This window comes from Rhinolophus hipposideros (assembly GCF_964194185.1).
Source record: "Rhinolophus hipposideros genome assembly, chromosome: 6".
NCBI classification, from domain to species: Eukaryota; Metazoa; Chordata; class Mammalia; order Chiroptera; family Rhinolophidae; genus Rhinolophus; species Rhinolophus hipposideros.
In genome coordinates, this window is record NC_138052.1 from 74,222,334 (window position 1) to 74,237,180 (window position 14,847).

Here is a 14,847-nt window from a genome sequence, read left to right on the forward strand (position 1 = left end):
AGGTTTTGGATGACTGATTCAATTTTGTTACTGGTGATCGGTCTATTTAGATTTTCCAGTTCTTCATGGTTCAGCCTTGGAAGGCTATATGTTTCTAAGAACTTGTCAATTTCTTCTAGGTTATTGAATTTGGTGACATATAGTCCATAGTATTCTTGGATGATCCTTTGTGTTTCTGTGGTGTTCGTGATAACTTCCCCTTTTTCATTTCTGATTTTGTTAATTAGTGTCTTCTCTCTGTTTATCTTAGTGAGTCTAGCCAAGGGTTTGTCAATTTTGTTAATCTTGTCAAAGAACCAGCTCTTTGTCACATTAATTTTTTCTATTGTCTTTTGGTTCTCTATTTCATTTAGTTGTGCTCTGATTTTTGTTATTTCCTTTCTTCTGTTGACCTTGGGTTTCACATGTTCTTCTTTTTCTAGTTCTTTAAGGTATAACATGAGGTTATTTATTTGGGATTTTTCTTCTTTCTTGAGATAGGCCTGTAATGATATAAATTTTCCTCTTAAAACTGCTTTCGCTGCATCGCAAAAATGTTGGTAGGATGTATTTTCATTGTCATTTGTTTCTATGTATCTTTTGATCTCTCCTCTAATTTCTTCTTTGACCCAGTCATTCTTTGAAAGTATGTTGTTTAATCTCCATGTATTTGTGTTTTTTCCTGCTTTCTTTTTGCAGTTGATATCCAATTTCAAAGCCTTGTGATCAGAGAATATGCTTGGTATGATTTCAGTCTTCTTAAATTTGCTGAGGCTGATTTTATGTCCCAATATATCGTCTATCCTTGAGAATGTTCCATGTACACTCGAAAAGAATGTATAGTCTGATGTTTTAGGATGAAGTGCTCTATATATGTCAATTATGTCCATTTCATCTAATGTGTCATTTAGGGCTGCTATTTCCTTATTTATTTTCTATTTGGATGATGTATGCATACCTGTCAATGATGTATTAAGTCCCCTAGTATAATGGTGTTTTGGTCAATTTCTCCCTTTTTTTCTGTTAGTAGTTGCTTGTTATATTTCGGTGCTCCCTGATTGGGGGCATAAATATTGATGACTGTTATGTCTTCTTGTTGTATAGTCCCCTTTACCATTATGAAATGTCCATCTTTGTCTCTTGTTATCTTTTTCACCCTGAAGTCTGTTTCATCGGAAATCATTATGGCTACACCTGATTTTCTCTGGGTACCATTTGCTTGGAGTGTCAATTTCCACCCTTTCACTTTGAGTCTATGCTTGTCCTTGTAGCTGACATGTATCTCTTGGAGACAGCATATGATTGGGTTTAGTTTTTTGATCCAATCTGCTTCTCTGTGCCTTTTTATTGGTGAGTTCAGTCCATTTACATTTAGGGTGATTATTGATACGTGAGGATTTCCTGTCATTCTATCTTTTGTTTTCTGGTAAGGCTGTCTCTATTGTTTCTTTGTCTTTTTGTGGTTGTCTTTTATTTCTGTGTGGTGGTATTCTATGATGTTTCCCTCTGTTTCTTTTTTTATTACATTATATATTTCAGTTCTGGATTTTTTTTGAGTGGTTACCCTTAAGATTATGTAAAAGAAAGTTTGATATTTAGAGTATTCCATTTTCTTCAGCGTGCTTACTGTCTCCATTCCCATATTCCAGTTCAGGCCGTTACTGTCCCCCTTTCTATGTTTTTGTTGCCATACATTGTTCCTGTTGATGGTGGTCGAATAGCCTCTTTTAGTATTTCTTGTAGTGCAGGTCATGTATTAGAAAATGCCCTCAGCTTCTGTAGGTCTGGAAAGGTCTTTAGTCGTTCTTCATATCTAAAGGATATCTTTGCTGGATATATTATTCTCGGCTCATAATTTCTCTCTTTGAATAGTTTGAATATTTGGTTCCACTCCCTCCTGGCTTGTGGAGTTTCTGCTGAAAAATCTGATGATAATCTAATGGGCTTTCCTTTGTAGGTTACCGTCTTCTTTTCCCTGGCTGCTTTGAGGATTCTTTCTTTGACGTTGATTTTAGACAGGTTCAATACAATGTGCCTTGGAGAAGGCCTGTTTGGATTGAGGTAATTAGGTGTTCTATTTGCTTCTTGGATTCGAGGATCCAGTTCTGTCCACAAATTTGGGAAGTTCTCATCAACAATTTGTTTGAATATATTCTCTGTTCCCTTCTCTCTTTCTTCTCCTTCTGGTATGCCCATTATTCTTATATTGCTCTTTCTGATGGAGTCAGAAAGTTCTAGTAGAGTTCTTTCATTTCTTTTAAGTCTCAAGTCTCTTTCTTCTTCCATCTGTGTAATTTCCAGGTTTCTATCTTTGATGTCACTGATTCTTTCCTCCATCTGGTCAACTCTACTACCTGAGCTGGTTATTTCATTCTTAATTTCTTCTATTGTGTTCTTAATCTCCAGAAATTCTATTTGGTTCGTTTTTAAAATTTCAATCTCTTTCGTAAAATGCTCATGTTGTTCTTTGATTGTGTTTTTGAGTTGATTGAACTTCCCTTCTGTGTTTTCTTGCATCTCGTTGAGTTTTTTTCAGAACTGTAATCTTGAATTCTCTGTCATTTAAGTCACATATTTCCATATCTTTAAGCTCCTTTTCTGGAGACTTTACACTTTCTTTCTGAGCTGTCTTGTTGTCTTGGTTATTCATGGTAATTTCTTTTTGTTTTTTTTATTAATAAATTTATTTATTTATTAGTTTCAGGTGTACAAAACAAGGTAATACTTAGACGTTCATCATCCATATCCCTCACACTGTGAACCCCCCTCCCCCCATCCACCATCCCTCCGACCCCACACCGAACCATCACATTATATATATAAAATTATAGTTGGCATTCATTAATGTCCAGCCTCATGGTAATTTCTGATTTACTATTTTTCTTCCTAGACATCCATAGGAGTGGCTGCTGCAATAGGTTGATAGGAAGAGGTGTTTCTTTTGTTTTCCAGTACTTGTTGGTAGAATGTTTTATTTTCTCTCCGACTGCAGCCCTTTTTCTCTCTTCCACACGGTAGTGCTATGTTTTCTCTGCACTATTCTAGCTTCTTCACACAATGGGGGGATTCCCTGGGAGATGGCCTTCTCCTCTGTTAATAGTTAGCCTGGGTCACAAGGCGCAGTGTCCGTGTGGGTATGCGGAGAGCTTTTGAAGTTCCAAGGCTCTTTCTGCTCCAGATTCAGAACCCATATGTTTCAGCAGCTCTGTTTACTCCTGCAGGGATCAGCCTAGATAGGTGGGGTCAGGGGTGGGGTGAGTTGTGAGAGGTGGTCCAGAGCAATGGCAGTGACCACCACTATAGCTGGTTCTGCTTCCACAGCTCCCTCCCCTTTCCCGGAATTGGGTGCGAAGGGGAGTTGGGCTTCGAAGGGGAGTTGGGCTGCGAATCTGTGTCTGCGGTCCACAGTTCTCAGAACAGCAAATATTCTGTTCTTTTGATCTGACACTGCTACTGTTCCACTTCTAGCACCGGGTAGGTGGGGGCGGGGCGAGCTCTGGGAGGGTAAGGAGGGGGCGGCTAGTCTCCGTGCCTAAGGCTTCTGTTCTCAGCTCGGCAGTGAGGGCTTAAACTACCGTTTTCCGCCTTCTTCCCTCAGTCTTTGCTCTGAGGTCTCTGCCGTGAGTGTTGGGTTCAGCCGTGTTATATGCTGCCCCCTCAGCTCTGTGGGCCATAAGCGGAGCCCTAGCAGTCCGAGTTCTTCCCTCTCCCGCAGCTGCGGTAGCTCCGGGATGCAGCGAGTTCTGAGCACTGAGTTAGGTCTGCGTCCTGCACCCTCGTGGCTCTGTCTCCGCACTTCTCCCTTCCCTGCTCCCCCGCTCGCGGGATTCTCCCACCTTTAGGTGAGTTCAGTAGTGGGCCTCTTCGTCTTGCCTGTCTGCTGTGCAGGGAGTCCTTTCTGGAGTTATTGGTGTTCGATTAGTTGTAAATTCCAGGGGATCTTTACAGAGGATCACCTCACGCCGCCATTTTGATAATATCCCCAACCCACATCTACCTTTGCAGTGTTCATCACTGGGACATAAAGTGTATAATAGAGTGCCTGACCTACAGTTATGCTGTATAAGGTTATAAATGTTTACAGTAGCTGGGTCAGTTCAGTAGCAGAGACAGAACATTACACACCCACTAACAAATGAAATATCGTAGTTAGTGTTACCATAAATATTATTTTTCCTCCCAGGAAAAAATATTTTTAAATAAATTAACATTTTCTCTTTTTTAATTTTAGTCATATTCTAGTTCTTGCTTCTGAAGATACATCTTGGTTATCCTACCATCACTTTCTTGGCCAAGGACATTTTGGCTCATCTGAGTTGTTTTTTATGATTTACAGAGTGACCATTCCCTGACCTCCAATTCTAACATCATCTTACCAGTGCCTCACATGCACTCATTGTTTTCCACGTAGGTGCACATCCACCCTAGCCCGGGTCGTTGTCTTGAGTAATACCTCATCATCTTTGTCTGGCTTTGCTTACTGGTCTTACCAGGGACTCTCGTGGTTGCTTAACCCGTCTACCCTCTCATAACCCTGTCAGTGATTTGTTTAATGACCTCATTTCTTCTTTACCTCAGTTGCCTAAATGAAGTGGTCCTAGAGTCTACTGAATTATCCCATGTAGGTACTCTGTAAATCCTGGCCATGTCACCAGGTGACTAGCTGAAAGATGGGACCATTGACAGAAACAGTGAGGTCAAAGGGCGAGCTGACCAGCAGACCAAGATAAGTGTAATTTATAATATAATTATTAATAGTTTAAGCAGAAGTGATATTTAGGTGGTTCGAGATAAGTGACCAGAAATCTCATTTGGAAATTTGTTTTTTCAGTAATAATGAAAAATAAAGTTCATTCTTCGTGTATTAATCCTTTCAATGTTTAGTGGGCATATGCTGTTGTTGCTAAGTACCATGGTAAGCCCTGGGAGTGCAAAAATGCGCGACTTGGAATCCTTTAAGGCATTCCCTCTCTGTAGTAATAAACAGGTGCGATACATCTGTGTACATATATTTACATATCCGTAGCCTAATTGCTTCAATTTAATATCCAGAATATGAAATGTTATTAAGTCTGGAAAGAAGGACAGAAGTTAAGAGGACCAGCGTTATGAAACTTATTAGCCCTATGACTAAAGCCCCTATGCTGAGCCCATTTTCTCATTTATAAACTAGAAGCAATGGAAATGATTAAGTGTTTTCAACTGATCTCTTGCAGCAGCAAATGGTTATGCAAAGATTCCGGGACGTTTGACTTTACATGCTTTTGCAAGGTATCATAAAAATAACATGGGTACTTATAAAAATACACTAAATGCCTAGAATTTGCCTCATCAGGAGAACTACATGGAAATACTAAGTTAGTAATTAAATATTACAAAGTTGGTCAAAAGGTTACCAATTTGGCTGAGCTGTATAACTAAAACATGCACTTGCAGATTAATAAAATATTGCTTTTTGTCTGTTTAACTTATTGTGTTTCATGCAATATTTTGCTTGGGAAATTAATTATACTATTAAAGAAGTTTCTTTCCATCACTAGCCCACATCTGCAACACTCACCTCAGTTCTAAGAAGCTAGGAATTTTAGAAATCATATAATAAAAGTGATTTTCACCTAAAATCATCAGAATGAATGGTTCTTTTTGATTTAGTAGCTTACTGAGATGTAATTCATTACATACAACTCATCCATTTAAAGTATACAATTCAGGAAAGGCCTGAATTATAATAGCTCCTGGCTGGGCTAGAACAGCCAAAGATGGCAGCTGGGGTTGGCTGCCAGCCCATGCTGAGTGGTACATGCCACAGGCGGCCTCAGCACTGTGGAGGACACAGACGTCACTGTCCGCGGTTGCCCATAGGTGCCTGCTTGGTCTCAGGATCATGGCTATTGGCGGACAAGAGTGAGAGGACTGGAACACTGACCTAGGCCTAGACCTGGCACTGTTAGAATATTTGGTGTGTCCCCTCTCCAAGAAGCCATTCAGGTGTGAAGCATCCACAAATGAATTGAAATGAAGAGTTGGGAATAACCCATCCAATTATTGATGGGATTCCTAATATGATAACACAGGAAGCTAGGATGACACATCAAAATAACAAGACAATATGGAGCAGCAGTAGGTCATAATTAAAAACAACAACAGACCCAACTAAATATTATTAAACCATGTACCTTTCTAAAAGTCAACATGGCAGGCAATAAAATGGGGGAGAATAATCTTTCTGTGTCTTCCTACATTGACTGTCCTTACTCCATTGGTCTCTGTAGCAGGACTGTTCTACTCTGTTTCTGTGGAAGAAAACTTCCCACATGGCCACACCAGCACAACCAGCCTGTGCTATTACGGTCTGATTTTACCCATTACCATACCAGTTTATGTGTTCTTCTAACTTTGGGATTTGGATGAGTATTAAACTCTTCAGACATAATGCAACCAGAGCCAAGATGGTTTATACATTAATGTATGTCTTGAGCATCCATCTCTGAAAGCTCAACCACGTGGAAATACTAGATACCCACTTAATTTGCAGGATGTATGCTTTGCCTTGCTTCTGTCAGAGGCTTAGGACTATGGGAGACTTAGGTTGCAGAAGCTTCTCTTATTGTACTTTGGTTCTGCCCTTTTTTGAAGGTTTTGTGAAGGTTCAAATTTATCACTCCTGTTATCCGAAGAAACTAGTCAACAAAGTGTGTTGTTGGGAGTTAACAGCCCCAGCCATCATCTGGTGACTTTATTTCTTACCCCATTCATCTAAACATTAATCATTTGAAATCTTACGTTTGTTTTAAAATCAAAGTCTTTGGTAAAGTCACATGTTACTGACGACTGAAATAATTCCAAAGGAGCTATGTTGGAATAGTTATAGAGAAATGCTTTTGAGATATAACTAATGAGATATAAAACTGTACAATAAAATGGAAATTTCATGGATTTGTAGAAAAGTGTACAATTCAGTGGTTTTTAGAGTAATCCCCAAAATTGTGCAACTATCATCACAGTGAATTTTAGAATATTTTCACCACATCAAAATTATACCCTGTACCCCTTAGCAGCACGTCCTAACACCCACACTCCCCAGCCCAGCCTCAGCCTTAGGCAACCACTTATCTACTTTGTTTTTATAGATTTGCCTATTCTGGACATTTCATGTATTAATAAATGGACGTATACAGTAAGTGACTCTTGGTGACTTTTTTTACTGAGCATAATAGTTGTAGCAAGTATCAGTTCATCATTTATTTTTTAATAACATTCCAAATAATCCATTTTGTATTTATTCATTCACCAGTTTGTGGACATTTGCATTCTTCCACTCTTTGACTATTATGAATAGCACTGCTATAAACATTTATGTACAAGTTTTTGTTTGGACACATTTTTTTTTCTTTGGGATTTATACCTAGGAGTAGAATTGCTGGATCACATGTTAACTCTGTAGTTAACCATCTAAGGTCCTGTCATGTTCTTTTCCATAGCTGCCATACCACTTTGCATTTCCACTAGCAATGTACAGAGTTTTAGTTTCTCCGCATCATCACGAACACTTGGTACCGTCTGCCTTTTTGATGATTGTCATCCCAATGAGAGTGAAGTGTACCACATTATGGTTTTGATTTGCATTTCCGTGAAGTTAGAATTTTTCTTAATGTTTATTGGGGTAACAATGGTTGGTAAAGTTATATAGGTTTCAAGTGTACAATTCTGTAATATATCATCTATATATCACGTTGTGTGTTCACCACTCAGAGTCAGTTCTCCTTCCATCACCGTATATTTGATCCTGTTTACCCTCGTTTACCCCCCCCCCCGCCCCTTATCCTCTGGTAACCAGTAAACCATTGTCTGTGTCTATTAGTTTTTGTTTCTTTGTTTGTCTTGTTCCTTTGTTGCTTTCAGTTTTATATCCCACGTATCAATGAAATCATATGGTTCTCAACTTTTTCTGTCTGACTTATTTTGCTTAGCATAATAATCACAAGATCCATCCATGTTGTCACAAATGGCACTATTTCATCTTTTAAAGAATATACTTTTAAAGTAGGACTGTGTCAAAGAAGAAATAAGAGGAGCAATCAAAAGATACCTAGAAACAAATAAGAATGAAAATACATCCTACCAAAATAATCGGGTTGCAGCGAAAGCAGCAATAAGAGGGAAATTTATATCATTACAGGCCTATCTCAAGAAAGAACAATCCCAGATAAACAACCTCATGTTGCACCTTAAAGAACTAGAAAAAAAAGAACAAATGATACCCAAAGACAGCAGAAGGAAAGAAATAATAAAAATCAGAGCAGAACCAAATGAATTAGAGAACAAAAAGACAATAGAAAAAAATTAATACAACAAAGAGCTGGTTCTTTGAAAAGATTAATAAAATTGACAAACCCTTGACTAGACTCACTAAGATAAAAAGGGAAAAGACACACATAAGCAAAATCAAAAATCAAAGAGAGGAAGTTACCACGGACACCACAGAAATACCAAGGACCACCCAAGAATACTATGAAGGACTATGTGTCACCAAATTCCATAACCTAGAAGAAATGGACAAGTTCTTAGAAACAGATAGAATGGCTCTTGAAAGACAAATGTCAGAGTGACAAAGACAAAAACAGAGAAAGTAGAGAAAGAAAAGGATATCAGGAGTGGAAATGTAGACGTCAGAGTTGCTTAGAGAACTGGCCAAAAGATAGGGTGGGGTAGCAGGACTGTGCTCCACAGAGCCTATTTTTCTGGATTATGGCCATGGCACAAGCCTCATGGTGGTAAAGTTACAATCCTTCATGGAAAGATAGAATGTGTAGCTCATTGTCACATACTCAGTATTGCCATCATAAACCTGCTGCTGCAGTTTAATCAGAATGGTTGGGTCTCTCAGTCCTCCCCAACCCCTTCCCAACTTTACATGCTGTGACCATTTCTCCCACTCTGGCATTGATTTTGCATTTCCCTTCACTTGGGATGACTTCCCCTATTTTCTCTATCTCTTCTAATCTCATTCTTAATACTGGGTGAAACCCAGCCCACCTGCTCACTACAAACTTTTCTTACTGTGTGGGCAGCATTGGCAGCACTTAGAACGTTTGTACCACTCAGTTTCATACTTAGTGATAAAATCGTCTTGCATCATTCGCATTATTGTATGTGTGACTTCAAGTATCCCAGTGTGTTCCTTAAGGGGAAGGAATGGGATTATATTACTTGATATTGCCTATAAAACCAGAAAAATAATAGGTGCTTAGTGCACATTCATTGAATTAAAGTATTGTTCTTCTGTTTTCATTTAAACTCTTCGTAGAACTTTATAAATACAGGCAGATTCTCACTGACCTTAGGAAAAAAATATCCTTCTTTTAAATTCATTAATAACAAACAAGGAGAAGAGTATAAATTTTCAGATAAGATTACAATTATAAGATTTCTTTAGGGAGCTGATAATTTATGAAGAAGGTAGGGAATGCATCTATGCTTGTTATGTTATATATATGAAATTATTTTTGAAACCTATGTCATTGTGTTGTCAAAATCAGGTAAGTAATATTGACTTAAGGTGGCATTTCCCTCCAAATTTTAAAACCCTAGAGCCATGGGGGTGAGGCACTTCATTTAGGGATTCTATTGTTGAGTTATCCTCAAGGTTAGTCTTTTGGAACATTGTACTCCACTTCTGTCCTTGAGCTCTCACTTCGAAATTAGAGATGGGCAAAGTCAAGCAAACAAAGCAAAGGTTAATACGGGCAGGCTAATAGGAAACAGATGGGAGTCGTCAGCTTGAAGCGAGGTCCCGCTTAGAGGCTTTCCCTTCAGAGACCAAGACTACCTGAACTGGAAATTTGACCAGGAAGGGACTCTGTAAATGACCTTGCCTCAGAGCGCCTCAGCTGAAAGGGTGACAGAGTTCAGTGAAAGGTGATGGGTGATAAAAAGGCAGAGAAAGCACAATTACCTATGGGTTGCCTCAAAACTGTAAATTTCTAATATAACAAAGAAGGCAAATGTGAATGATTTCATGAATCCATGAAGATAGGCCTGCAACTGGAAAGGTATCCTGAAAAAGACTGACAGTAGGTCGATAGAAATGCATCCACACTGGCTGAATCCCAGTTTTAAAACTCTCCTGAAGATTAGGAAACAGATCATGAGTAGCTGGAATGTAGGATAAAATAATTATACTTTGTTATAAAACAGTAAAATTTATTGTAAATGATAAGCAAATCATATATTGTGGATTTTCCTGATTCTGGTCAAACATTGGGGCCACAAGTTACTGTGCCTCACATTTTTGGGTTAACTCTTCAGCAGCTTCTTCTACTGCCTCTGGAAGTGGTAACGTTGGAAGGACTGACTACAAAGTGGAATCAAAGTACATGGAATTGCTATGCAGCAAGTGGGAGGCGACATTTATTAAGCAACTGTTGTGTTGTAGGCATTTTGCTGGACACATACATTTACTCTCTCAGTCTCTTCAATGACCCTGTGTTTTTTCTTTTAATTCTAACTTTAAATATGAGGAAGCTGAGACTCAAAGAAGTTAAGGAACTTGACCTACTCATACATCGAGTAAATGGTAGGAACGCAGGCAATTCGGGTCCTTTTGATTCTGTAGCACTGGAATGTATTTTTCCTACAGTTTACTATAGTTCAGGTGCATTGTTAGGATGTCAGATTATTCATACCAATCAAATGTCTCTTGCTTTTAGTTAGAGAAAATAAAATAAAAAAGAAAATACATTATATCAGAAGTTACTTTTTTCAAATAAATTCAATTTATAATGTTCTGTTTTTAGAAATTACCTACTTCTTATTGTTTAGATTTAACAATATAAATAGATAATAATGTTAAAGCTAATGATTATATTCAGTTACATTAGTTATATTTTAAGTTATATTAGTGTGTCACAAAAAGTGGATATGTATTATATAGCCTGTCTAATATTACCTGCTCATATTGCTTTCCATACATAATTCTATTACTTTATTAAATAACCATGCCGGTATCTTCTCAAACCAATCCATGTTTAAATACAATATTTATGACTGAATTCTAACAGAGATCAGAATTTGCCAACCAGCATTGAATGAGAAAATGCCTTCATTAAAAATTTCCTACAAATGATCTTCAGAAATGTGTTTTAAATTTCATTCTAGTGAAACCAACTTAGAGTAAATCTTAATGGGCTAGAACGAAATAGATTTGGGATTGATTTTTTCCCATAAAATATGCAAAGACCTATTTTTAAATAGCTTTTTCTTCTTCTGCGAGATTGCTCCTCTTCTCTGTTTAACAATGAATTTGTCTAAAACATTTCTCTTTTTTTCATATTTTACTTAGTTTACAGTAGAATTAATGCCTTACAATTGCCAAGGTGGAGGGAAAAATACAGAGAAAGTTTAGGTTCTAGACTATGTTAACTTTAAGCCAGTGCTTTGTCCATAGTTCTCAAAATTACATGCAAGTTTTACTACGTTTAAAACTGTTTGAGGCTCAGTTCATTAGAATATTGTCATTTGTGAAGTGATACAACCATGCTCAATTGTAACAAGCTAGAACATTCTTGTGTTCCTTTACTTCCCACGTCCACCAGTCAGAATGTATACACCAGACAACATCTCTACAAGGCATCCCTCTCCAGTTTTCTCTTCTGCTTGCTTCTTGTTAGTTACAAAGATACATACTGTGCCAGGCACTAAGCTGGTTTCAACAGCTATTTATTTAGATTGTGTGAACTGGAGCTGAACTTGAACCCAATTAATAGCAACTGAACTTGAACAAACTGATACGAAATCATTACAGGCTCAGTTCCCTGGTCCATTATCCCTGAAGAGATCATCCGACAGCACTGCAGGTGCCTTTTCTATGCCAAACCTTGGTGCAGTGCCCAATCAGAAAGCGTCGGGGGGATTAGAAGTTCGGTTGCACCGGAGTTAGCTCATTACCACATTTGTGATAGCTTTCACAGTGAGGAGAGGTGGTGATCCCACTGGGCGGGATTGCAGAGAAGGCTTTGTTTCTGACACCATCTGGCACATGGTTGGCACTCATTAACACAGCACAATGTCGATTAAAATAATAATTGTCCATGGCAGCAATGCTGCTTAGACAGGTCCCCACCTTCGGCCTTCCCGCAAAGGAAGTGGTAGAAAGGGAAAGCTGAGGAGTTGCCCCTGGTAACTACTGTCACTGGGTTTTTCATCTTTCTTGATATCTACCCCTCGCCCCAAATCATCTATTTTTATTTTCATGTATTTATTTTTAGCAGCAATGTTTTGTTTGTTTATTACTATTTTTTGGACGAGGATTACAATGAGCCTGATCCTGTTCTCATTTCCCGAGGACCCTAATTATGGCACTCCAACTGTACGGCTAGATGCCCTATGCTGGACTGCAGCCAGGACAATTTTGCTAACGGGCAAAATTCTATGCAGTGATATTTCTTCCACAACTTTAATTAAATATAATATAGGGTGTACAGCTTTCCAACTTTAAAGGATTCGTTAGTGGATTCAACCGTCGAGATACTTAGTAAGACTGCACTGTCCTTAAGCAAACAAATATGGATTGACATTAGCATATCCAGGACTTTGGCATCATCTGCTTTGATTTGTTCACAGGAGTCTCCTTGGAAGGCTGCACTGTGCATGGGGACAGAGGTGCAGGTTTCCCAAGACAATGCTGGAGTTTGAATCCGCCTTTGACTATATACTAGGTAGACGTGTGGCTAGGCGCAAATCACTTCACATTCTCTTGGTCCCCACTTCCGTAGCTATGTAATGGGGTACTAGTCATCCTCGAGCGTTACAATTGCTATGAAGATCAGCAAGCACACAAAACACTTAGCACTGTGCCTGGCACTTGAGGAGCTCTTGATGCGGTTAGCTATGATCTTGTATGTATCACCATCATTTTCTGCAGGGGTTCAGGCTTCCTTGAGAAGGTACTTCATCTCTATTTAATTTTCCCCCCATATGATAGGACTTCCTGGCTGTGGTAATGGAGGTGGTGGTTAAGGGGTCATTTATCCTGCTATGTTGATCAACTCTTTCTGATAAGACTCTATGATTTAATTCCTTGTCATGCTGGACCAAGGTGAGAGGAAACGATTTTGTATGGGTAATTTCCCTATAGACATGTAATACATTCACACCATGGTAGTTAATGAAGCATATCATCTGTTTCTAGAGCAGATTGTACATAGCTCATACTACAGAAATTGTGTATTTCAGTGCTGTAGGTCGGTGTTATCGCTTATGATCACGTGATTTTCTCTAGGTGTGGATTCATGAACACCATATCCTCCAGCAACCTAATGATTTGTGTCCTGTGATGCTAAATGTAACCAGGGTTTTTTTATTTAGTTTGCCATTTGACCTGTGGGAAAAGTCTTCAAGACACTGGCTTTCTACAGGAGTGTTAAAATATCATTCATTCCACCAAGAGAAGATGGCAGACATTTTAGATTCGGGAGAAAGATGAAATGCATGAAGTTTAACCAGCAGCACAAAAAAGGGCTGCATCTTTCTTTGTATTGTTGCTGTTTATCTTCTTCCCAGCAGTGGGATGTTGAGCTTCCCCAGGCTATGATGCAGGTATTAATGCAGAGTTGAGGTCGGGCAGGAGTGTGTTCAGCCTGTGACACTTAGATAGCAAAGGCAAACTGCTCACAGCTATTAGTCAGGAGTCTGTCTGCCCGTGATTGCATGCCTGTGGCTCATCATCAGGGTGGTTCACAGCACCCGTTAGATGGGCTCGCCGTGGCTGTGCATTCCTTTTGACAAAAATGTCAGCATTTCTCCTATAGACCTGTCCATACGATGCATGCACAGTGTCTTTTAGTTGTGCTAAATAGCTGCCTGCTAACATCATGGGTAACTTTTATTATCTTGGAGGAGTTGTCTGCTACTAGTCCCTTGAAGAATATATTAGAATAAATAATTTTTTTTTTCTTAATTGATACTTGGGGACTGTTAACAGGATTTGTGCCACAGTGTTCTCTCGGGTTGTCTGGTTTCCCGATTCTCTGCCTGGGTTTAAGTATGCACACTTCGGAATCAGCAATGAGATGGCTTGTTTTTCTGTATCCATGGAGCTGGATCAGTGGTCTGGGTTTCTGTTGAGCAGACACATAGGAAAGCCAGGTCTCTTTGGATTTAATACGAGCCTGGCTCTGAGGCCCAAGGGTGGCCGCCACTCCATGTCCCTAACCCCCCCACCACCCACCCTGACCCCACAGCACATGTCTACTTTGTATCTGAACTTATTAGTTGAATCAGCACGCCCTATTGCTGATCTGTCATTTAACTTTGTGTATCCTGGTTCAGTCCCACCTGTACTGTTTCCCCGAAAATAAGACCTAGCGGGACCATCAGCTCTAATGCATTTTTTGGAGCAAAAATTAATATAAGACCCGGTCTTATATACTATAAGACCGGGTCTTAATATAATATAGGACCGGATCTTATATATAAGATCCGGTCCTAAATTAATTTATGCTCCAAAAGATGCGTTAGAGCTGATGGTCTGACTAGGTCTTATTTTCGGGGATACATGGTATCCCTGCATGATTGCTCAACCTATGCCAGTCCCAATTTTCTCAATTCTTTCCTTAATTTGAAAACCACTTACGCAGTGCCCACAGTATGCCAGAGTCTGAACATACAGCAAGAAAAAGATCAATAAGATCTCTGCCCTCAAGAAGCTTTCATTCTGGCTGAGTCAAAAAGTATACATGTAAACAGATGCACAGAGTACTTTTGATAGTAACATCTCAATGAGGAAAGTTAAACAGGTTAAAGAGACTACCTCCGAGAAAATTAGAGGAGATGGAAGGGCAAGCGTTCAGAGCTGAGGGATCGGCCAGT

At 39.1% G+C, this 14,847-nt stretch overlaps 1 protein-coding gene and 1 pseudogene across 3 annotated transcripts in view; both read left to right on the forward strand.

Moving 5' to 3' along the window:
* Positions 1-14,847, forward strand: part of PARD3B (par-3 family cell polarity regulator beta) — a 973,558-nt gene that overhangs the window by 415,427 nt on the left and 543,284 nt on the right. The gene's annotated exons all lie outside the window — the stretch shown is intronic.
* On the forward strand, positions 4,892-6,470 carry LOC308499017 (phosphatidylinositol N-acetylglucosaminyltransferase subunit Y-like; annotated as a pseudogene). The gene is made up of 2 exons: positions 4,892-4,966; positions 6,167-6,470. The product of its transcript is annotated as a phosphatidylinositol N-acetylglucosaminyltransferase subunit Y-like (transcript).